Raw genomic sequence first — 6,042 nt, forward strand, 5'->3', positions numbered from 1 at the left:
GTGGGCTAGCGTGGCTGTGTATTACTTCGTCGTGTGCTGCTGCAGGGCCGCCTGACGGGGGATGGAAGCGCCTGCCCGCCGCTGTGTGCGGGCCTGGCGGGGAGGCTTGGCGGGGCCTGGCTCAGTGGTAGGAGTTGGTGCAGTTAGGTGTGAGGGGGGCGTTGCTCCTCGGCGGGAGCCACAAGAGAGCCGTGGTCTCACCGAGTTTACCTTCCCAATTAGCTGACGAGGTGCAAGCCTTAGCCCTGGCCTTCTGGCCGCAGACTTGGCCAGAAGGAACGTCCAGAGGAATCCCTGCAAGCCAGCAGTTGCGCAAAAATAAGGCATTTTACGCGATTTTGTTCGCGGGCAAAGTTACTCAGATTGGAGGTATCTGATTTGCACGCTCTCTGCTTTTTGCCCTGCAGCTGACTTCGGCTGAATTTCGTTTTGTGGTGGAACAAATCCCGAAGCGTTAATGGCACGCCTGCGGTCACGCAAACGGCGCTGGCAGGAGCGAGGCATGTAACCTGATGCACGGCCACAACCGCTCCTCCTACCCCTCCCTGTGTTTCGGGCCTCGCCAGATCACACCGAGTGTCCCTCCGTCTCCCGGGACAGCATCGCTTTGAAACGGGAGTATGTAGGACCCGTGGAATGAGACCCTGGAGCATGAATGGGATTTTGTGCCTTGTTAAAGTAATAAGCACATCCATCACTGAAAGTAACAGTAAAAATCACATGATAGGACACGCTTTTCCTCTGACCTATGGAACAGGCAAAACTGAAAACTTGAGTATGCAATTTGCCACTGTTGCTGGGCACAGAATAATCGCAGAATGGCGGAAGCAGCGAAAGAACACTGGAGGCCATCTAGTCCAACCTCCCTGCTCAGGCGGGGTCACCTGCAGCACATTGTTCAGGATTGTGCCAAGATGGCTCTTTAATATCTCCAGGAGTGATTTGTCAAAATTCCCGTAGGACCAACACATGCGAAATGGAGCAGTATTCTCCTTTATGCTGTAACGTTTCTAGCTTTAAAGGAAGAAAGTAGAGGCAAAACTCTGGATTGTATATAGTTAGTTTCACTGGGAAATAAAAGAAAACTTTAGGTTCCTCATCACACATCACCTCTCACAAGAGGGAACAGTAGATTTCAGTCGTCCCAGATAAGTCACTGGGTTAAACATAACTAGGCAGAGCGCTGAGCGCTGCTTGTCTAAGGCTATGGCTACCTTTTGTTGTTCTGGCCAGTTTAAGGTTGCATTGATTTTATTATGTTTTTTGCCAGGTATTTTGCCACATTAGTAACTGGACTAATTCCCTCTGGCTCGCCAAGCAGCCAAACAAACACTGGTGCCAGCGCGGGGAGAAGTGGCGAGCATGAGTGGTGAGGAAAGGGTGAGGCCTGCTTTTAAGTAACTACTTAACCATGGCCTACTTCTCTTCTTTACATTGTTTGACATTGCAAAGGGTCCCCTGGAGGGAAAGAAATGACTTAAGCCATCCACATGACACTTCAGGTAGAAGCTTGCTGTAAGAAAATAGATTCAAGACTTCGGTAACTGCAGCTGAAATGGGAGCTGGAGGTAAATAATAATCACAGTAAAATGCAAGAGTAAGAAAATCTATCCTGTATAATCACAAAGGAAACATGCGCAGTTGAACTTCAAGAAAATGAAGAGGGAAGGGAGAAGGAAAGGTACAGGAGAGGGTGGGGAAGGATCAGAGCAAGGTTTTTTCATTTCTGAAACAGAACCAAGGAGCCATGCTTGTCCTGCCAGTGCCTGTTGTGAGGAGCACTCACCTCTGCATAATGTCTTCTTTGGACAGGATCCTTCTCTGTCCTTATGCACGTTCAACAATCAGTTACCATGATAGTATTTGGAATTGAGAAGGAAATGCCACTTTCTTATTTGCAAGAATCTTAAAGCTTTTAAAGGCAGACTGGACCATTTACCACATGCCACAACAGCTCTCCTAGGCCCTTGTTCAGATCAGCCTTCGATTTGCTCACCATGTTAAAAGCACAGGGTACTTAATCCCCTCCCTGAAGCCCTTCTGATCTAAATAGACCAGGCAATTGCAGGATGGCTGAATATTATTCCCTCTTCCTGCTTTTTGTTATTTACTTATTTATTGTTTCAGACAACAGAGGACTGAGGCACAGAGAGGTGAAAAGATCTCCCTAAAGTCACAGGAGAAGTCTCCTGGTGACAGGTCACAGTTTCAAAGTTCAGCTCTAGTTTGGCAATGTTGGCATTTTTGATGAAGCGCAGTTTTCCGGAAAAACAAACCCTCATGTTAAGGGACACAGTCTAAATAAATTTGCCTGGTAACCTTCATACTATTACAACATAGCTTTTGTGTGTACATGTTAATCAGGTTTAACTTTTTGCTTATATACAAAGTGTATAATCAGATAAGTCAAGATACTTCACTAGTTGTATCTGTTCCATCATATTCCCAAAACACATGAAAGTAGATATGGTTTCCATTCTGTTTCTTTTTTCCCCAAAATTAAACCTGATTGGAAACTGAGAACTCTACTGATGGAACTCTTTCCAACAGCAAAATGTTGATGCTCTGACAGCCAGGGTCTAGTGATGTCTGTAGTCCTATGGTAGTAGACGTCATGACAGATGTAACCTAGGAAGGGAAGGAACCCATTAGCACAAGAACATGGGATGTAAGCCTGGTGGCAGGAGCACATAAGGTAAAGGATGGCTTTCTGTCACTTTGTTAGAGCTGGTAGATCAGGTCATCAGACTGCAGGATGGGTATTCTCCAAGTGTTATTTCACATGGCTCTAAGGGAGAAAGAAGAATTAGTTGTCCAGCTTTGCAAAATGTAGAGAACTGAATTCATCCCCTGGAAATGAAGAAGTGCTAATGCACACAATGATGGCAGATGCTGAATTAAAATTCTGGTCCTCCTATATTTAAATTCTGTGCTTGTTCATGTGGATTTTTCATCACACAATAAACAAAAATTACCTTGGAGTGGCAGTTGAAAGCTTCTTTTACCCCAGTTTTATTTGAAGGAACAGTTTCTTATTTTTGGCAATGGGCCTAATTTCTGTTTAATCTTTGCTTAAAGATTATACAATGTTATATAGATAACACATTCAGTAGTTAAGTGCTTTATAATGTAGTTGATAAAAACAAAAAACAAAAGCATCTCGTGTGTGTGCACAAGTTTGCGCAGTGATCACCTGCAGTTGAAGTTCCCAAGTGTTGGTGGGAAAGGTAAGAGGATGGAAATCTTTAAATGAAACTTTCTTATTAACTTGTCATAATAGCCTGCATTTTTGAAAGTAATCTTGATTTGCCCTCTATTTCAGGGTACTTGCGTATGTAGATGCTTGCAGTCTCTGGCTGCTTGCACAGACATGCAGAAGCTGAACAAGAAAGTGTAACTGGGAGCCACGGCACGTGAACAAATGGGGCTTCTTCCTGTGAACTAGCATCACAGTGGAGTGGGGTCTGTGTTCCAGTGTTTGGGACTATCTTGCAAAAGGAATGAAATGTGATGATCTTGATTAATAAACTTCTTTAATGTCAGGGGGAAAATGATTATAAAATTTTGCAGTGAGGTAAGTAATAGCACTAAGTTTGTAACAACAAAACTGCATTGAGAGCTCTGGCTCATTAAAAAGTTGAGGAGAAACATCGGCTCCTAAATAAAGTGATAAGTCAGAAATGGGACAACACCACGCTTACATGATATTCACATGTGGCTCTGGCGAAGAACCTTCCCTCCATCCCATGTCCTCAGTGACTCTTATATCCTTGCACCATGGTTCCCTCTTCCCCCCACTGTACAGTGTAACTGTTGGGAAAGTTCTCTGTTCTGCTTATCTTGGTGAAATATAATCTTAAAAATAAAAAAGGAAGGAACATCCTAAAGAATTTTTGTCAAAAATCCTTTCTAATTTCATCTTTAAATTATTTGAGAAATATTTTGAAACATTTTCTACTCTGTTATGATCCAGTTCGTACACCATTCATGAACAAATAGAAGTCTGTCTTCCACAAGAACCGTTCAGCCAGTGTCTTTCAAATGCAAGCAAAGTTACATAGAATCAAAAGTTAGTATGACATACAGACAATGATTTTTATCAGTAAATGAATTTCCGTACAGCAAGGACAGTTTATTTTCTCTGAACTGGTAGAACTACTGCATTTCTCAGAAAATGTAGTAGTCCTAAGATTTTTATGTATGGATTTTATGTCTGAAGAAGTGACTATGGCTTTGTCACCCTAACACCTCTAAGTGCAAGGACATGTTTATGCTGAAGAGTTTTTCACATTAGTGCAATCACCCCCTGTAATCACATACTGTAGCATGTCTGCCTGAAGGGTGGCATGTGCCACCACAATTTATTTTGGTACAAAGATTTTTATAGGAGTACTGTATAGTATATTGTATCATGTTATCGTGAGTTTTTCAATAGTGCTTCACATAGAAACACACATATCTCTTTAATGGCTTCTGAAGTAGTTCTGCAACTGCAGGACTTACTGCCTCTTTAGGAGTCGATTCCAGGTTTCCTTGTATGCACCTTGTGCTTGGAGAAGATATTATACTATCTAAATTCCCCACGTCTGGACGTTGCTTGCTGAATTTTGCCAAAGAACGTATTTATCTCTCCCACTCCCTTCCACCTACCCACTCACTTACATGATCCTACAGTTTACCTTGTTAGATATTACTGTAATTCTGAAGACAGATCAAATGCATTTTTGCCTGTTTAACAAAAACAAACTTCTGCCCATTCTCTCTAGTACAGCCACTGGCTTCCAGCCACTGCCTTTGGATTGGACTGCTGAAGTTAAGGGTCAAGGATCGACCTCTCTCCTATTTGGAAAGAATCCACTGATATCTTAACTCACCTTTGCCACACTGCACTCTGGACCCATACTGCTCTGCAGTTCACAGAGCAAGCTTTGTGGAAATACTGTGAACACAACTGAGCTTCCAGTGAGCATTATTTAACATGTTTCCTGGTACTGAGGAATGTTTGGCTTTATCCCTACAGCCAAGTCCCCTATGAAGGCTAGGAGAGAGACACTTCACACTGAACCCACTGGGGACTCATGGTGGCAGAGATTTGTTGATGGAAGTTGGCAGAAAGCAATAAGGTGGTGTGGGGGAACATCCTACCCTTGATGGTGTTGGCTTTATGGGGAGTGGAGAGAGAACTGTGGGCAGATGCAGTGTGTCATTGTGTATCTGAATGCTGGGGAGACTCCTGGAGTGTCCTCAGTCACGGCTTCTTTCACCTGAGCAGTGTATGTCCTGAGAGGTGACAAGTGGCAGCAGCGCAGGAGCTGCTCCCTGAAGAAGGCACGGTTGCTTAGCACTCTCTGTCAGCCTGGTGGGCTTGGTCATGAAGGTATGCAAGTATCTATGCCAGGTTGATCTTACTGAGAGATTTTCCGTATTTCAAAGGAAGGAGTTTTCAGAGTCTGAAAATAAAATTCATTGCCTTTAAAATCACGGACGGTGGCATGCTGAGAAAAAGGGCTATGCTGTGAGTCCAGAGTGCCCCTTGTGTTTGCTAATCTGCTCTTGTGGCTAGAGGGTTTTGCAGGATAAAAAATACCATTGCTGAGAATGAGGACAGACGCAAGTCCCACATGAAGCCAACGGGGTTACATTTTCCAGTAGTGGACCTAGAGGGTGATACACAACGATCAGGTAAGACATCCATGGACACATTTTGAATCTTGTCCTTCAAACAATAAACCATAACCTAATTACTCAACCAATTAAGCTCCCACTTTGGTTTGTAATCATGGAATCATTTAGATTGGAAAAGACCTTTAAAAACAACAAGTCCAACTGTTAAGCTAGAACTGCTAATGCTGTAGGCAAAGTGAGCCATGAGATTTAGGATGACTGTGACAAATACATTTTATTTGCTTTAACAGGTGCCCACTTATAATTTCTATGATTCTTTTTAGTAACTGTGAGGAACTATTGTTTCCTTTAGCACACACCAATACCATATACTAAAAGAAGAGCCAGTAAAATTCCTCATGGTTGGAATTCAGTAAT

General features: G+C 43.1%; 1 long non-coding RNA gene across 1 annotated transcript; it reads right to left on the reverse strand.

Annotated features, from left to right (window-relative positions):
* Nucleotides 1–1,262: 1,262 nt before the first annotated feature.
* LOC130609353 (uncharacterized) lies at nt 1,263–5,523 on the reverse strand. Its single transcript, XR_008974767.1, has 3 exons — nt 4,875–5,523; nt 3,702–3,855; nt 1,263–2,786 (listed from the first exon to the last, which is right to left on the reverse strand). It is a non-coding gene; the product is annotated as an uncharacterized LOC130609353 (long non-coding RNA).
* Nucleotides 5,524–6,042: the final 519 nt, after the last annotated feature.

The sequence above is a fragment of the Pezoporus wallicus genome, unplaced genomic scaffold (genome assembly GCF_028554395.1).
Source record: "Pezoporus wallicus isolate ANWC-B61680 ecotype Strahan unplaced genomic scaffold, APGP_CSIRO_Pwel_v1 scaffold_3294, whole genome shotgun sequence".
In the NCBI taxonomy this organism is placed as follows: domain Eukaryota; kingdom Metazoa; phylum Chordata; class Aves; order Psittaciformes; family Psittacidae; genus Pezoporus; species Pezoporus wallicus.